The following is a 19,728-nucleotide window of genomic DNA, read 5'->3' as shown; positions in this document are numbered from 1 at the left end:
GAAGAAAGAGTCTAGCAGCACCGAAGCTACAAGTGAAGCTGCTACTAGTAGCTACTACAGTACATCATCAGAAGAGCCGCCTAAAGACGTGGATAATACTAGCTAACGTGCACGTTAGCTGCGCTAGCAACGTTCCCCTGGCTAGCTCAAGCTCACCTTTCCCAGAGGTATGGACGGAGGAGATGTGGCGGAGGAACACATACCCTTGGATAGACTGCAAAGCTGGGAAACTGGGCTGCAAAGTTTGTTCATCCATATCTGATGTATCAGTCTTCAAAACGCAAGGTGTGTGTGTGTGTGTGTGTGTGTGTGTGTGTGTGTGTGTGTGTGTGTGTGTGTGTGTGTGTGTGTGTGTGTGTGTGTGTGTGTGTGTGTGTGTGTGTGTGTGTGTGTGTGTGTGTGTGTGTGTGTGTGTGTGTGTGTGTGTGTGTGTGTGTGTGTGTGTGTGTGTGAAAAAAAAAGCAGCGCTGTCTGCTTATTTGCAATGTAGGCTAGGCCTAATCAGAATAATTTCCAGTCCAGATTCAATGTTTGCATTAGTAGGCTATATATATTTTTCGTTTTGTTTATTTAATAAGTTAATTTAAGGACAACTTTGGGAATTTTGTTTGTTTGTTATGAGTTTTAAATAGATTTTGAAAGTGGAGATAGAGAGAGAGAGAAAAGCAGCGCTGTCTGCTTAGTTGCAATACTGTAGTTTATGCAATTTAGGCCTATACATTGTTTATGTAACGTATGTGCCAGTGTGTCCATGGTTTTGAGTCTGTGTGTGTCTGTTGAGCACAGCGCCGTCTGCTTTTTGCAGTACAGTAAGTAAAGTAGGACTAAGCATACCCGTACTTTCTGTGGACCTGTCTGCCCGTTTTGTGAGTGCACTGCACGCGTGCGCACTTGTTTGGGATGACCTAATTTAAAATAGCGTCCCCCCAGTAAAAAAATCTCCACTACACCACTGATTAAAACCATAACAAATGATGATGTAGTTAATCCATAGGTTAATATCCAATGTGGCTGTGTCCTCTTTGAAATGTTCTGATAATCTATAAGCAATAAAACTGCAATTCCGTTATCTGCTGTCCGCTCTGTGCTCCGTGCGCTCTGGGTCCTGCTTCCTTAGGTAGTAAACGATAAGTAAAGTCTGCTGCGTAATGTACTTAAGCTGGCTGGCATTCTTTATACTTTACGCAGGACCATATCTCTGGAACCCATTGGTCGATTTGGGTGATTTACACCTTTTTCTTAACCATTACATCCAATAGAATCGATGGGCAGTTCCCAAATCCACGTAAATATTACCATTGCGGACGTAATAGAGAAGCAAACGAAAACATATCTGAAAGTACAAGCCTGGACGGCAAAACTTTATACCCAGTATATTGCCATAAATATGATGATGGATTATCAGTAAAAATGTCTACGTGACACAAAGACATTGGATTAACCTTGAGCGGCGTTTTTATTCCGTTGAACACAACTTTTGATCACAAATCAAAAAAGGTAAGACGTAATTATTGTAATATTTTTGAAACCGGTTGTTGTTTACTTTCTCTTTTCTGGCTGATAGCTCCAGGAATTCGGGGTCCTACAGTGATGACATTACATGTGTGGAATCTGTGGAGTCTCAGCTTTAATCGGATATCTTGTTTGTGCAGTTACGATAAGTAATAAGGGCATTTCTACCGTGAGTGCTGTGCAAAAGTCCGTTAGCATTAGTTAGCATTTTTTCGCTCCATGCTAATTCAAAGGCTTGGTATTACTCTTGTGTTTCTTTTAGCTAAAAATGGTTCACATTGTCAGTTAGCTGAGTTTCTTACCGTTAAAAGGGTATGGCTACTTGGGCTCAAGCCCCGGATGTTTTCTGAAAAGCCCCGGATGTTTCACTTAGCCTTCCCTGCCCTGAAGAAGAAGTGATCCTTCCTAGTGCCTGACGAGTTTTAAGCTAATAGCCTATAAAGTTATGGATATTAGAAAGTTATTTTCATCGAAGCAGGCGCCACAAGCTGCAGCAGCTGCAGCTGCAGCAGCAGCAGCAGCAGCAGCAGCAGCAGTATCAGCAACTGACAACAATGTCATCACCAGCAGTGAAGACATGGATGATGTTTCAGGTTTGTGAATCTAATGGTGATATCTGCCCTCTGGCTGACTGAGTAAGAAGTGAAAAAGAGTGATGTACTGTAACGTTAATCTTATAGCTAGTAAACATGGAGAAACCAAGGCAAGGCAAGTTTATTTATATAGCACCTTTCAACACAAGGCAATTCAAGGTGCTTTACAAAAATGAAAGACATTCAGACAAAGGCATTTAAAAACAGTAAAAGATAATAAAAGAAACATTAAAAGAAAAAATACATGAATACAAAGTTACAGTGCCGTTTAAGATATGAATAGTTCACACAGAAGTTCCACTTTACTGATGAACACAACAGCTCAGTTTAAATTAAAAGCAGCGACAAAAAGATAAACCACACTAAGTCAATACCCTTATATGTTAGTATGTATACAGAACATGACTAAAGATTATTCTAAGATGTAACGTTAACCCTTCATACCTCAGTGTACTTTTAAGACACTAAAATAACGTATTCCAATTTTTATTTTGTTTTCGCGCATGGAATTATACCGGCTCTCGTTTCAGTACACATAACAACGGAACCATAGCAACGGAACTGACAGGCAACGGAACTGACAGGCAACACTCTGAATCCGATTGGCTGTGACTGCATCCACTCAGAGTGCCCGATTCAGAAACGTGACTCTTACACTCTTTACGTCACAAACAAAGATGGTGGATGAGAATAGATCTATAAAACGATAAGCAATGCGCAGTGGATCGGAAGAGGACGGTGTGTCGGCGTTGTTCGATAGCGGTGCGGTATGCTAATAGAACACACGCCAAACATGCTAAATCACATCAGAAGGCATCACCCAGATTTGCCAATCACCGGAGCCCGGCAAAAGACAACAGCAGTTCAACAGCTGATCCCCGCTGTTTTTAAGAAGCCAATAGACATGAAAGCCGAGAGACCAAAATAAATAACGGGAGATTTTGGCATATTTTTTCAACGACTTGAAACACTTTCTTATTATTTATGATGTAATATCTTTTTAGTTTTACAGCTTGATGAAACCTTTTTGTTTGACATCAGCCATTATAGATACTATGGCCATCTGAGTGTGTGTGGTACTGTTTGTGGTTTGTTTTTAACTGTTTAATACAGTTAATTATTCAAAATGTCAGAGTTCCTTATTTTTAAACTGAAACTTGCACTACTGTTCAAAAGTAAATAACAACAAACCTGGAATTATGCATTTGGGACTTTTTTTTGCTTTTTCATGTTGTACCGAACCGTGACCCCCAAACCGAGGTACGAACCGAACCGTGACTTCTGTGAACCGTTACACCCCTAGTCCCCGGTGTTCCAGGGAACTCACCAAGTGTCAGAAAACACAACCCTCTCTCTTTTCCTCCATACCCAAATCTCTAAAAACGGGGCTGCAACGGACCTGATACAGACTGATCTTGAATTATTTTCTACGTCACAGAAGTGGTGCTCCGCTTATTGGTCAATTCTCCACCTATCAGGGGAATGTGGGGTTGGGCCACGGCCGGCCATTGCGCTGGAGACGCTGTAGTACATATGCCAGGCCTGTAAGTGGCGCTGTCTGCCACAAAAGCAGCGAAGAAGACTTCCCACGCATGGTAGCCCTTCTGTTTATACTCTGCTCTGGCTCTTTCTCTCCCTCCCCGAGGCAAGCGTTTGCTCCCGCTGCTGTAATTCAATGCAATCCCTCCCTCGCTGTAATTCTCTCCGGTAGTCCACCAGCAGATGACAAACACCCTCCTCTTCCAAGGAACGAGGGGACCATGCGGCAGAGTTTCAGTTCGATTTTTATTTCGCCGGTCAACATGTCCGTTAAAGTTTAAATCTTCCGGACAAAATTAGAAAAGTGCCGGTCAAAGGTCTTCTTTGTTATTTATTGAGCTTTAAAACAAATGAATAACGACTCTATATAATAATATAAGAATAAAACACGGAGGACGGAGATCTCTTTTTCTCCCCCTCTTCTCCCCGCTGCAGCCCAGCAGCTGATCTCAGAGCACGCGCCCCTCTCCTGCAGGGGGGCGTGGTGCAGCTCACAGAATCAGCCCCCTGCAAAAACAGCGCTGGAAAGAGCAAATAGAGCGAAATGAGGCATGGCTAAAATGCAGGATCTGTTTTTTTTTTAAAGAAAAACTATTTATATACTTTATATAGGTATGGCCCTACAATATATTGTTCAAATATAGCATGATATGTCCCCTTTAAGGTATTATTAAGGTAGGGTTAATGTTGCTCTCAAAGTGCACCAGATTGATGCTTTTAACTTCAATATTTAAAACAAAATCTTCCCGGGGGGAAGAGGAGGCGACGACCCCCCTAAAGGATGTTTGGTCCACCCCCCACTTGTAAAAAAAATAGCACTTTACCCCTGCACCCCCCCCCCCAACAACTCCTGGGCTAAGCCCCGGATCTCCTACAATCCTAAATCCGCCTCTGCCTGAGACACTGGGGGGACCCTCGTGTCACTACCCGATCCGTCCCCCTGCCCGATCGGTACTGCGCATGTGCGAGGTGGTCCGGAAGTCCGGACGGCAACCCAAGATGTACACTTGACACAGTGGCTTTTAGCAAAGCTCAAAAAGAAAAACCGAGAGAGATTAGTTATTGTTATTACAACGTGACTTCACTATTATTTAACAACTCTTTTTATGGGGTTACTCTTTTATGAAGTCACGTTGTAATAACAATAACTCATCTTTCTCGAGTTTTCTTTTTGAGCTTTGCTAAAAGCCACTGTGTCAAGTGTCCATCTTGTGTTGCCGTCTGGAGTTGTCCAATATGGCGGACCATCTCGCACATGCGCAGTACCGATCGGGCAGGGGGACGGATCGGGTAGTGACTAGGGCCCTTTCTCATTTCTCGAACTCCCCTCCTCGACTCCTATCCTCGATACTTAGTCCCGCCCACAGGAGATGCGAGCGGAGGAGCCGAGGAGGGGAACCGAGGAGAGAGGAGGGGAAGCAGCAGGCGGTTAGAGAAATGAGAACTCCTCTCCTCTGTGTGGTCATTTTAAAGAGACGTCCATTAATGATGACAGGAGGCACAGCAGCCCTCTGTCTGATGGACAGATGTGTTCATGACGACTTATATATTTACTTTGATTCATTCACAGTGCGGTATAATGAGACAATAATGGCTACAGATGCGGACACACACACACACATATATATATGTATATATTTATATAAATATATACAATTTCAGAATCAAGCAGAGCACTCTCATAATAACGTAACACTATCAGAGACTGGATATATCCCCCCCCCCCCCCTCTCTGGTTGCTACAATGTGGAAAATAAATTACGGGCCAAAAGTTTTATTTACAAGTATTAAAAGTAAGCAGAGGACACCAAACCAACTGACACCTGTCTGTCCGCTGCATCTATGCACACACTGTACCACACACACCTACACCACACACACGCATATACAGCTCCTAAAACAGGCTACAGCCGTGGTGTATTTTATTGTGAAGCACTAAATGGTTTTAGAAAAATATCGACTCTTTGTTTGTAGATATCTACTAAACTAAAGCAAAAAGAGTAGGCCTGTTCTACTGAGTGATATATATTATACACACTGCTCTGCTTTCTGCACGGACCTCACAGCTGTTCTCACTGTAAACATCGCGTCGCGATGAAAGCAGTTAATAAAATAATATCCAGGGGATGCATGCAGAGCTGTCATTGGCTGAGATAAGTCCGGCCGTGCGTCACGAGTCTTTGAAACATCTCTGTTGCCGGAAATGCATCCACGAAGCAGCCGTGGAGGACCGTGGAGGACCCATCAGTGTATCCTCGGTCATAGCTCCTCCAGAGAGCCTCCTCGACGCTCGACGCTCGATCCTCGGTCCTCGAAGTGCATTTAGAGAAATGAGATGTCCTTCAACATGGCGCGCTGAAATTCATTTCCGGGTCACTACCGGAGGACCGAGGAGTCGAGGAGGGGGATTTGATAAAATGAGAAAGGGCCAGGGTAGTCACAATATATAAACACTAGATGGCTCATGGGAGATTTTCCAGCGTAGCTGACCGGCCGCCATCTTGCCACAGTCAACAGTTACTCTGGTTCGCGTTATGGTAGCTGTTGTCAGGTGAGTGATCTGCACAAAAATACTCTTAACTCACTGAAATCTTGACTGATTTACAAACGGTTTGGTTTATTATAAACATGATTAGCATGGCTATGATACAGGATGCTTGGACATGTTGAAATGGCAGCTTTTCTTTGTGTATGTGGTTGTATTTATTAGCTGGCTAATAACAAGAGGCTGTCAGTGAGACCTAGTATTACAAAGTTCACCCAGCAACTTTACACCAGTGGGAGAGGCAGAACTGCTCTTTCTTTTCAACACAACTTAAGTTACACATGATTTCTTCCAAGTGGTTTGGCTTGTTAAAAACATCTTGCATTATGATACAGGAATTTGCTGGCTTTGTGTTTACAGAAGTACCTGACTATGCCGGACTTTTGTGCAGCCTACGGATGCTCTAATCACCGCAGTCTGGAAACAAGAACCCGTGGGATCACCTTTCACGTGTAAGATATGACAATATTATGACTACAATTAGGATAATCGTTAATTACTTAGTGGATGTATGTACATTACAAGTCCTGCTACACAGGATCAGTGGGGCTATGTGAGATAATAGTATTGCAAGATTGTTGTTGACCCAGCCTCTTTAGAATATGTTGTTACCATTTTTTACACAATTATTTAATGTTTCTATTGGACACCTTTTTTATTACTCTTAGTGTGGTTGTCTTATTCTTAAAGTAGGCTATGCATACATGCATACATACCAAAAATATGATAATTTCGGTGTGTATTTTTGTCCTACCCTTAATGTTAAAGGAAAGAAGGGAGGAACATGTTGACAATAATTTATATATCTGGCTACCTTTCTCATGTTTTTAAGGTTTCCCAAAACCAAAGAGAGGAGGAGGCAGTGGGAACTCGCCCAAAGAAGGGACGGTTTTGTTTCCTGTGACAGGACACTGCTCTGCAGTGAGCACTTCAGGAGTGAGGAATTTGACCGGACAGGAGACACAGCACTATGTTCCCCACATATGTTTATGTTTGCTCAGTCTAATAAACCCATAACATGGTTGTGAAAGAATACCAAAGCTGAGGCTGGACGGTGATTGATTGTTGGTGTGCCATGTGTTCTTCTTAATAATAATAATACATTTATTTTGGGGGGCCGCCTTTCATAACACCCAAGGACACATAGGATAGTTTATGTTTAAATTGTAAATATAGGGAACAATTTAAACAGTGGATTTTGTGATATATCAGCCGGGGTGAGACAAGACAAACCACAAATGGACTACAGAAGGACACAAAAGGACACATGGTACAGTTTATATTATTCTTGGTCTTTTTTCAATAACATATTTCAAAGGTTCTGGATTTGTTTACAAATCTAGAAACTAAATACAAAACTAGGATGATATGAAGATCTCATGTCAAAAATAATTGTGATAAATGAGACAGAACTGGCCTGTCTGTGAGCACATTTTATGTTGGTTTGGTTCTTCTGATAAAGGTGTGAATATCTAAATAATATACCAACATATGCTATTGTCATTAGTTGTGTCCCTGTTCTTAAAGCTAAGGCATTGCTAAATTAACAACTCTTGGCTTACAGAGTGGTAACATGAGACCGATTTTTATATATAAAATATAAATGTATTTTAATTTTATAATTTATTTGAAATATTAACAATATAATAAAATAAATGGAAATATATACACCGGCAAATATTTAATATAAATACCTTGTGTGTGTGTGTGTGTATGGCTATTGCTTTATCTGATTAATGTTATTTTCATATGAAAGTCCATGATTATAAGTATGCAGTATCATAACTACATCTTTGATGTTTATAAAAAACCAAACCGTTTGAAAATTGGTTGAAAATTGAGCAAGCTATGGTTATTTAAATAGTAAACCATAATGTTATGAATGAGAGAACTGCCTGTAGCAAGATGGCGGCCAAGTGGCAACGTCGGTCTCAATTGGCCAGCAGCGCGGGTGAGTCATCTAGTGTTTATATATATCTATGATTGTGTGCGTCTGCTGCTGTGGGGAAACTATGGAAACCACAGTTTTCTATACAGCGGACTACAACATGGATGTTTAATAAGAACGACGGACTACTGTAAACTCATCTAGAGACTCTGCACCGTGCTCTGATGCTGCTGCTTTGCTTTATGAACGTGGACAACAGAGAAACATATTCTTCAGGACCAAAGTTGGAATTGAAATAAAAAAGGAAAGTGAAACTTATGCTCGTCACCCTCTCCCTCCGGTCCACATTAATACAAATGATCCCAATACATATGATTGTATGAACTAAAGATCTTAAAATCAATACAGATGTATTTATTATAAACGTTAGTCCTTAACATCTATCACTGTGTATATCACCATTCAAACATCTTTTAAAAGTTGAACAAACCCCACACAGCTCAGTAAAGACTGAAATGTTGACTTTATTTGATAATTTCAGTGAAAACTAACGTTCATATTTCTCTTTTTGATTATAATACTGATGAACGTTCAAAACAAAGCACTTTGGCAACTTACCACCTATGTTTTAAAATGCTTAATTAGCACCGTAACTTTCATGATATCATTTCTCCGTCATAATCGGTTGTTTCCGTGAACGGCCGAGACTCGAGTGACGGCAAATGCTGCGGCTGCAAGGCATTGTGGGGCAGCATTGTCGCTTCTCCTGTCGGTTAGGGAGGTCCAGTGGTTCCTAAGCTAAAGGAGGTTATAAAGGAAGTTTGAAACCTCCTTTCCTTTCATTCTCATCATTCTAGAGAATTCGAACGGCACTTATCATGGCTGCCACTGAGGGACTTCCGGGTCATTTCACTCCTTTAGGAAGGTTCCTAAGCTAAATGGACTATTCGACTTCAGCCCTGGTACCTACACCGGCAGCAACACACAACAAATAATTTCCGAAACTAAACGAAGTGTTTTTATTTATTTATTAAAATTATAACTACAATCCGAAAAAACAGGGGAAGCCTGGCTTCCATTGGCCTCCAGGAGAAAACGCCACTGCTGGATACTATACTATAGAGAGGCGAAGTCCCTCCCTTTCCGGGAGCCTCCATGGGACCCCGGAAGCGTAAAATTATACATTGAAGTCAATGGAGAGAGAAAGGTTATCTTTTGATCCCGTTTGAATTGTGCCACGAATGACACATATGATGTTTATCAATTTAAAAGAATATTTTGCAAGTCAAAAAAATTAAAATGTGTCGTAAAACTGTGAAGTTACACATTTTTTTGTGTGAAACCGCTGAGTGAACTACAGGTCTCTTGGTCTCGCACAATACGCGTCACCATCACAAAGATGGCCGTCACGTTAGCAAATTTCACCTGTTTCTTTCAGAATGAGAATAAAAGTATAAAACGAGGTGACTACAAGTCTGGACACGTTGAGAGCTGTACATACACGAAAGGGGAGTTATTCGGTTCTGTAAGAGCAGCGGGACCGGCTTTACAAGATGTTGGTGAGTAATATGAGTGCAATGTGTAACGTTAATGTCAGCTAGCTAACATTAGCTAACAAGGTACACTAACGTGTTTTGTTTCAGTAACTAGTGTTCTCCTTAAGAACTTCGTGGTCTCTGTGTATGCTGTGGATAACATTAGTGTTCACAAGAACAAGGTAAACTCCCGTGTTTTGTTTTAGTTGCTCTTCAGATTGAAGCGAACAGTTTTATATCGACTATACTGTATGTGTGATCTCCTTTTACATCTCGTTGTGTCATTTGAGTTTATTTGCTGTGTGTAGATTCAAGGGTTTTGGTTATCTTGTCAATTTGTTTGGTTATCCAGGCACAGCTGTGCGTGACTCCCTCGGGTACACTGGTATGTGTTTTCCTAATGTAGAGATTAATTAATAAACTACACACTGAGTCTAGATCCTGACCAAATCCTTTTTTATTGTTGATCAAATGTTTTTCAAAAATGTATTCATACACATTTAGAAAAATACAATGTACAATCACAACCAGTACAACACACATTACAAAAAATACAGAAAAAACAAACAATAACAACAATCAGACAAAAATAACCCCTCCCACCCCCAGATCCGGACCATCCTTGTATTATTGCTCATTCAATCTATTATAGCATGCTAACAAACATGGTACTTACTTTATTTGTACAGATCTGCATGGGAGACGATGGAGCGATACAGAGCGCTGTCTGTGATTGTGCACGGGGGATGTACAAATGCAGCGACGCTGCAGCATTGGCAATATGTGCCATGTGGCAGATCGCTCCACAGATGTTGAGTGCCAGTGGAGGAAGCCTGGCACTTCCAAAGTAGTCCAGCCGGTGTCTCAACTCTACCAACAGTGAGAGGAGACATATAACCCACTGGCCAGAGACATCGCCACTCAGGATGTAGACTGGTTCAGGTCTGCACTGAGGGGCGCACAGTGTGGCATGGCATGGCTTTTGTCACCTGAGCCAGAGCCGCGGCCTCAACATCAGGCCATTGTCACCGTGCCGGAGCTGGTGAAGGGGCATGGGGGTCGGTGGCTTGAGGCAATTCTTGCCTCAATGCGATTGAGCAGAGACCAGCAAGCTGCCATCCAGACAGCCACCGTAGGACAGCGGACAAAGTGGCAGTTACACAGGCGGGGCAGGTTGACAGCCAGCAAGTTTGGTACTGTGCTGCGGTCGGGACTTTCATCCACTCCATGCGCGTCCCTCATGAAGAGGGTGCTCGGGGGGTACAACTTGGACGGAGTCATGGCTGTCAACTGGGGGGTTGTAAACGAGGCCGAAGGGGTGAAGGCTTTTGTGCAGGCCTATCAGGTGACAGTGTTCGAGTCTGGTCTCTTTGTGAGTGAGTCGGTGTTTTGGGAGCATCCCCCGATGGACTTGTGCAGCCATCTGCCCTGCTGGAGGTGAAGTGTCCACCATCATTATATAGGATATATATATATATATTTGTATACATATCTGTAAATTGTATAATTTTATTTGATTTAAAAGTATTTTTGATCTCTGTCTATAAACACAAACTGAGTAAGATTGACAATAAAGTTGACTTTGAAAAATATATATATTCTTTATGAAAATAGTTGACTGTTGGAGAAATGAATCCAAATGAAACGTTGGACTGAACTACAACTACGCCTTTAAATCTCTACGGACTGTTTTTCAGTGGGATGGCAAGTTCCTATCTTTAAACATTTATTAGTTTTTTCTCAGAACAGATTTGATTTTCTGAAGTTAATTTAACTTAACCATGTAAGGTCATTATTAAAAAGGTACAATCAATTTGTTTAGGGTTGAATAAAATAATGATAAACATTTAATTTGGATAATTTACTGACAGAATAAGAAACTCAATAATACTCACCTGTTCCTTTTTATAAAGTGAAACAGTTGAAACGATAGATTTTAGTAAACTTAAAAACAACCTTCTCCAAAAGCTATCAAGGAATATACCTAATACTTGTTTTAGAACTTTATTACATATTTTTATATAAATAGTTTGAGTGATCCATAATTGACAGAAGCTTGTGTTTACACTGACCTGTCACTCATATATTAATGTCTTTGTAACTTCAGTAAACCACTACCTCACTCATTTCTTTCATTCATCACGGTTCAGTAAACTAAGTGATACATGAACCAGTTTAATAATTATAATAACGTAGGATTGCAACTCTTTGAAACTGTAGGTGGCTCTTAAAAGAGCCGTTGTGTTTGGGTGTGCTGGTCTCAGGTCAGTCTAAGCCCTCTCTCCGGATGCAGCGGGCCAGCTGGATGTCCTTGGGCATGATGGCGACCCTCTTTGCTTGGTTCATCTTACTGGGGGGCAGCTACATGGATGTCGGTGCAGTCCACAGTCATTGTGCAGTTGAAGGCAGAATGAATTTATTATTGACTCCGAATGAAGCACAACTTCATGTCATACAATACATTGACTTTATTTGTAATTGTGTAAACAAATAAAGCATTGATTAGCAAGCAGGACCTGCAGGAACAGAGCACGTGATGGATGGAGCTGGGAAGAGAGAAGAATAAAGAAAACAGATCAACTTATGATCTGATCTTTTAATGTTCAATGTTAACCATTTGAGCAGATAGCATTAAGTAGAAAAGATCGCAGATGCTAATCTGCCGTTAGCCTACCTCCCGCCCCCTTAGCACCTGGTGGATGGGGCGATAGGCTCCTCTTCAAATGTTTCACAAAATACTTACCATCATGACTACTCTTACTGTTTCACTTCATGTTAAGGCTAATACAAATGACAAGGCTAAGTAATGTGATGCTAACTAACGTGCTCGCTACTAGCTATGTAGCTAGGGTGGCCATTTCCATAACACCAAAAAGGAGGACACTTTGGGATTATCTTTTAGTTTTTATCCTGGCTTCACTGAATCCTTCACACTCAAAACACAATGAGACTAGTGTACTAACCACAAGTTGAATGTCTATTTTCGATACTTTTGCCCTTTCTTGGCTGCTTCCAAGAGTTTTTTGTTTGTAAGGAGTCTCTGGTACATGTCTGTGCACTCAAATGTGAAGTTGACACAAATGTGCAGCTCTGCCTTGACACTGTCCACATCCAGACGATTTCTCTCATTTCTCCATGCTGAGGTCATCATTGAGAACACACGTTCTGTATGGGCATTTCTACATGGGATGGAGAAGATGTAGGCGCTGACCTTCCTCAGATTCACAAGTGGGACTTCTGCTTTGGAAAACAGTTTGAGATACCGCTCCTCACTGTGGCATCCTTCCATTTCTGAAGAGCTGAGAATAGCTTCCACCATGCCATATTCCTCATAGAGTCCATCCATGTCAATGTCTTTCAGACTGCAGGCTTGGACTGCATCACTGTATTCTCCATAGGACACAGCAGTTGTGAGGCCAAGCTTTGACACTTTACTATGAAAGCTGTTCTCAGAGAAGTCATACCTTTCACTCACGTCTTTCTTGGCTCTTTCATAGAAAACAAGAAAATCAGCCTCACATTTCTTTGCCAGATCAGGGGTTAGATGCTTGAGTTTGTTGTTCACAGCAAAGCCAAAAAATGTGTCCTTTAACCTTCTCTCAAGTTTCCCTTTCAGTTCAGTCATTACCTTAAACACAGAGGTTATGCTGAATGATTTGGCCTCAAGTGCTTCAATGCAGTCTGAAAACACTTTCAGAATGTGACTGAGGAAGAGAAAATACATCTCAGATACTTCGTTACCATCCTCTCCAAAGCATTTCCACAACATCTTGGAGCATTCCTCCTCACCGAGACTCTGAAAGTAGCTGGTCAGGGGTCTCCAACACTTCAGGATTCTGTCAATAGATGGCAGCAGAGACAACCATCTCGTGACAACGTGCCGCAGCAGATTGCATTCCTCCACTTCCACAAACTCGCAGAATTCCGGACTGTCCGACCTAAAACCGGACGCATTTCTGGACCATGGAAGTTCATCTACCTTTTGCACAGAAAGTTTAATGAGGAGGCTAAACCTTACAGGACAAAGGACTAACATTCTCTTAAAGACAATGAATCAGAAACAAATTGTGTCTAGTCATCATATTGCTTGCCCAACAAACACCTTACCGAGCAGCTCATCTGCGATGTTGCAGTTATGGTACCAGGGCAGCGGCTGAATCCAAGTGACAGACCTGAAGAAGTGACTGACCCCATCAATGCAGGAGCCCTATAAGGAGAAGCTTGGAATTGGGTGAAAATAAAACCCACAGGTTCTCTAAGCGCTGGACGGGATGGCAACACGACTGCTTCAACCTAAGAACAGCAAAGACTGATGACCCTTAAAATAAGGGAGAAGAAAGGAAACTAAACATTCTTTAAGAATGACATGCCAACACATACACACCATTTATATAGCTCCTTTATTATTTATTGGTAATTGTTTTTGTTTTATACTAAAGCCAATTAGGGGCCGGTGTGTAGGAGCCATTTTATGGGTGTTGTTGGTGTGTCAGTTTATTTAAGTTATATGTATAGTGCAATATTATTTATGAACACTGGGTGGCGGGGTTTAGCTGCACCGGGTGTATATAATGAGGTCATAGGTGACAGGAGAGGAGGGACACAGAAGGAGAGAGCATACCGATTCCACCAGCCCGGCAGATGCTCATCATAACAACCAAAACTGTACAATTAAACATTGGTATGTAAACGCTGAATAAACCTCATTATAAACTGCAACAAAGGACCGGAAAGTCATCTGTATGTGTCTGCGTCTGGATCACTCTTCAGCCCTTCTGTGAAGTAATGGCAACAATACATAGGACATAGGAACAGGAAATTGCCATTACAGCCACCCTATAGCTAGCTTGACTGTGTTCCATGCACAACATGTGTATTACCTGATATGTTTGGTCCAACGACTCCTGGTCCTTTCATCAGACGGGAAGCGATAGAACGAGGTATGATCACTTATGTGATTACAACCTGGTACAAAGCACACCAGGCATCTTGTAAAAGTGAATTTATTTTTAGCAATCTCTTATTTATTGGAGGGAATAAATCAGTTATGAGATCTTCTTCTTCTTCTTCTTCTCTCTTCGCTTTAATTAGTGTCGCAACCACTTGGAGCATTATCGCCCTTGTGACATCAATGTACGCGAGCCAGAATGGGATTTGTAGTCTATGTAGTCGCGTATTTTTCATAGTCTTATATTTTCAACAGTTTTTACGACAAAAATGTGACTTTTTTGACAATTGGAACTTTATTGTTTAAGATTGACAAACATCATATGTGTAGTTCGTGGCATCAATTCAAACGGGATCAAAAGATACGTTTTCTCTCTCCATTGAATTCAATGTTAATTTTTCGCTCCGGGGGTCCCATGGGCCGGAAGTAGATGGGCGTGACTTTCGCCCTCTATTAATATCCGCTCAAATGTCAGCGTCATTAAGGTCTGTTTGTAAACCAACATTTTACCATACACTTCTAATATTAACGTTATTAACTTTATATTTTATCTACATGAAGGATTTCAGTCATCAGATGTTTGGAGCTTTTGGTCATCAGATAAACAAGCTAAGCTAACGTTAGCTGCAGCTAGCACTCTGAGTGTTAATATGACTGTTTTTATCAGGGTTTTCTACCGTGTTAAAACAGTGAGTCTGTTTGTTTGGAGAGGAGCAGAACTCTGAGGATATTCTCTGCTTCCTGTTAAAATCTTCTGAATGAATACAACTCTGAAAGAGTCCTAATTAGGAGACTCAGAGGCTCACCGCAATGGACACAACTCCCATAATCCCACGCTTCTTCACCAATTTACAGTTGTTGTCATTATTTGATTGGGTGACCCCTAGTGGCAGAAAAGGACATACTACGTTTAATCTCAAATCAAAAAATAATCATGCCAGCAAATCATTGTATAGACATCCAAAGATCAACTCCTAGAACCAGAACAATGACTGTCCCTCAACAACACTCCTCATGTCACAATATGGATCATGGTAAAGTAATTCGTTATTTTATTTTTTTTAATAAACCAAGATTCTTTCAGATCAGAAAGACAGGGCACCTCTGCAATAAGCATGATCTTGCTGCTTTACATACAAAAATAATTCTAGACATTCAACAATAATCGAATCCAGAAAAGAGACGTGTTCATAAACATTCTACCTCCAACATAAGGAAGTCATTGTTTGTGTACAATTTGTATTTAGTTATAGCAGAATGTAGCATGTTGTGTTTTAAAAGATATAAAGGTGAAACTCCTGCTCAGACCTACGGATACAAAAATATCAATATACTGTTTAAGGAACAGAAATGTGACCGTGACGTTGAATGTCAATCAAACTGCTACAATGGCAGTTCATATATATATATATAGGTATTATCTTGTTTGGCATCACCACCCAGTCTTATTTATTTGATTTAGCTGCTTTTCCATTTCATTTGTACAGTGGCATTGTGGGAGAATAGAATCCATAACTAGCACATAATATATGAAGTGTGTAAATCTGGATTTAGGAGATACCATGGACACAGTAGGAGACTCCTTTGACTGGACTGGTGTCACTGGCGTCACCAAACATGACCTGTGTGATTGATTTTCAGTTATTTTCTTCCTGTCAGCAGGGTGGAGGCTGCAGAGGGAAGAGGACATCTTTATGGAAAAATACAACTATGTGGAATAGCAGCACCACTAGTGGTGAGATCCCACAGTGCAATGACACAAACTGAAGTTTTAAACTGGGCATTCCCTATAGTATGAATATGTTCATGTTACTGATTCCCTGGTGGTGTCAGCCACGAGGACATCACTGCTTCCTGGTGCTGAAATAACTCTGGCGCAAAATGCAAACTCTTAAGTTCAATCGTTTATTAAATGTAATATACATTCATTCCTTTCTTTAAATGTGATTTTGATGATGTGCACAATTTTGTTAATTATAAAAATGGTGGCTTGGGAAACCACATTTATAACTCAAAAATAATACAATATGTGTGGATTTCTCGGCCTGTGGTTGTGATTTGAGGACTCTTCCATGGACCTGAGAGCTGAACACATTCTGTAGTTAACTGTTAGTCATTTTCAGCCATATGAAATGAAACAACAGGCTTTGTAATCCCGCTGAGCCCGGTATGAACACAAACACACACGTTTGATAAATCCATTTTAATGGAAAATGTAAAACCCTTTGAACTTCAATGTACAAAGCATGTAACACTTGCACTTTAAAATTTGAAATTGAAGCAAGCCATGTTTTAAAAAAATACCTCAGTGAATGTATATATGTATATATTTACACATTATAGTAAACATTTCATTATTTTATCTTTTAACTTCAAAAGTTCACCATAGTAAATTTAACTAAACAAAAAAACAAGACAATTCATTATTTTCTTAAATAAATTATATATTTTCTGTAAATGTCTTAATTTTACAGCAAATACTTTTTTTCATAAAATGCTGAAGTGTATAAGCCATTTTGTTCTTTTTTACATAATACAACTTTACAGTCTTTACAATAGTTTGGCAGTTCATTTTCAAAAATGTATTTATGGCATGAGGACTGTAGAGCATCAACATTTCCCAAAGTTACAGGCAAAGCTGGTGTGGTGTGTATGTGAGTGTGTGTGTGTGTGAGAGTGTGTGTGTGAGTATGTGTGTGTCTGTGTGTGTGTGTGAGTGTGTCCTCCATCACAGTAGAGCCGTATTACAACTGAAAACCACACACTAAAAGAAAGAAAATAACTGTACAACTCACATTTACATTAATGCTTTTTTTGTAATAACATTGCATATCATACAGCTATAAATAAATATATATCTTCACAGAGGAAATAAAACAATGTTCGTATTAAAAGAAAATGTAGAACAAACGGCAACAGACAGAACTAGAAAAGAGGAACAGAATGGACAGAGTACAGACAGACGACCAGAGGGGGGGGGGGCAGCGAGCGCTGACGGAAACTTCTCGTTTCTCTTTTTGCATTTTTTACCCTCAATATTTTTTAGATTTCAACAGCAGAGATGATGCTGCTGGTGATGCTGTGGGTGCTGCTGCTACAGACAGGGACTACACCTCCTGCAGGGGGGGCAGAGTCTCCATCATGCTGTCAGTTTACAGGACAGTCTGAGTTTCCCTGGAAACACACCAGTCACAGAGTTTGGTTTGAGTGGGGGGGTGTAATCCCTGTTGGTGCAGCCGCCTAGTGTTTGTCCCTTGGCACTGAAGGTTTGGTGGTGATGGGGGGGGGGCGTGGTGCACTCACACCCTGAGGTCCCCCGGTCACATGACCAGCTCTTACCCCATCACCTCCACCTGAGGAGGAGGGGGGAGGAGAGGAGGGCTGATTGGAGGCGTCTCCCTCTCTGCAGGGCGGGGGCGAGGTGGAGGTGGGGTCATGAGTTCCTCCTCCTCCTCGTCTTCCTCAGAGCTGCTCCTCTTCAAGGAGCTCACCGCCTCCTTCACACAGTGGAACAGGATGTTCTTCACCTGAGGAGAAGAGGAGGAGTTTCAGCAGCTGCACACTTTTGACTTTCAAAGCTTCATTTGAGAACATGGACATTGGAATCCGAAACACAGTATTGTTTGCATGTTGGTTGATTGCATGTAGAGCCTACACCAGCTTCTATAGCTTCATAATTTTGCAGAATTAGATTCCAGTGGTAGCTGGGTATAACTATTTCAGACCCATGTGATCCAGACATTATTCATAATTATAGTAAAGACAAAATGTATTTAAAAACGACCCAAAATAATGCTGCGATCCATATTTGTAGGCCTTTAACTGAGCTCAAAAAGATGCTGGAAAAGAAAAGAGGAAGACAGACGTTTGGAGTTTAGTTTAAAAGACTCAATCGAAGCTTTGAATTAAAAGAAAAATCCCAACGTTTTGTAAACTTTAAACAGACAGTACTCTGACACTGAGATAGAGCTTTGTTCAGGCGAACATCTGGAGAACATATATACGGGTTCTTACACCTTTTCCAAAGTCAAATTCAAGCACTTTTCAAGGTGCATTTTCCAGCTTTTCAAGCAGCTTACAGCTGTTGTAAATTACATATTTATATACACATACTTATACTCACATGATTATTTCCCTACCTCACATTAAATCAGATGTTCTTTATGATATAAACAACCAAACAGTGTTTCGTGATAGCATTCTACACGAGGATGAAAAATTAAAGAAAAGAAAAGAAAGTTTAATATTTCAAAAGGAGTGACCTGTACGCAGACTGGGCTCCCATATAACCTGGCTGAGCCGATATACAACTATCAGCCAAATAACTTTTCAATACATTATTGATTACTATCTTTGACCCAGATCCGGACCATCCTTGTATTATTGCTCATTCAATCTATTATAGCATGCTAACAAACATGGTACTTACTTTATTTGTACAGATCTGCATGGGAGACGATGGAGCGATACAGAGCGCTGTCTGTGATTGTGCACGGGGATGTACAAATGCAGCGACGCTGCAGCATTGGCAATATGTGCCATGTGGCAGATCGCTCCACAGATGTTGAGTGCCAGTGGAGGAAGCCTGGCACTTCCAAAGTAGTCCAGCCGGTGTCTCAACTCTACCAACAGTGAGAGGAGACATATAACCCACTGGCCAGAGACATCGCCACTCAGGATGTGACTGGTTCAGGTCTGCACTGAGGGGCGCACAGTGTGGCATGGCATGGCTTTTGTCACCTGAGCCAGAGCCGCGGCCTCAACATCAGGCCATTGTCACCGTGCCGGAGCTGGTGAAGGGGCATGGGGGTCGGTGGCTTGAGGCAATTCTTGCCTCAATGCGATTGAGCAGAGACCAGCAAGCTGCCATCCAGACAGCCACCGTAGGACAGCGGACAAAGTGGCAGTTACACAGGCGGGGCAGGTTGACAGCCAGCAAGTTTGGTACTGTGCTGCGGTCGGGACTTTCATCCACTCCATGCGCGTCCCTCATGAAGAGGGTGCTCGGGGGGTACAACTTGGACGGAGTCATGGCTGTCAACTGGGGGGTTGTAAACGAGGCCGAAGGGGTGAAGGCTTTTGTGCAGGCCTATCAGGTGACAGTGTTCGAGTCTGGTCTCTTTGTGAGTGAGTCGGTGTTTTGGGAGCATCCCCCGATGGACTTGTGC

At 41.5% G+C, this 19,728-nt stretch overlaps 1 long non-coding RNA gene across 2 annotated transcripts; it reads left to right on the top strand.

Annotated features, from left to right (window-relative positions):
- The first annotated feature begins 1,316 nt into the window (after nt 1–1,316).
- On the top strand, nt 1,317–7,857 carry LOC139435812 (uncharacterized). 2 transcript variants are annotated; one of them, XR_011645006.1, is made up of 3 exons: nt 1,317–1,497; nt 6,550–6,641; nt 7,022–7,857. It is a non-coding gene; the product is annotated as an uncharacterized lncRNA (long non-coding RNA). The 2 variants fall into 2 exon arrangements; XR_011645005.1 differs by lacking the exon at nt 1,317–1,497 and adding an exon at nt 5,486–6,195.
- Nucleotides 7,858–19,728: the final 11,871 nt, after the last annotated feature.

The sequence above is a fragment of the Pseudochaenichthys georgianus genome, chromosome 19 (genome assembly GCF_902827115.2).
Source record: "Pseudochaenichthys georgianus chromosome 19, fPseGeo1.2, whole genome shotgun sequence".
NCBI classification, from domain to species: Eukaryota; Metazoa; Chordata; class Actinopteri; order Perciformes; family Channichthyidae; genus Pseudochaenichthys; species Pseudochaenichthys georgianus.
This window is presented reverse-complemented; position numbering and strand designations above follow the sequence as displayed.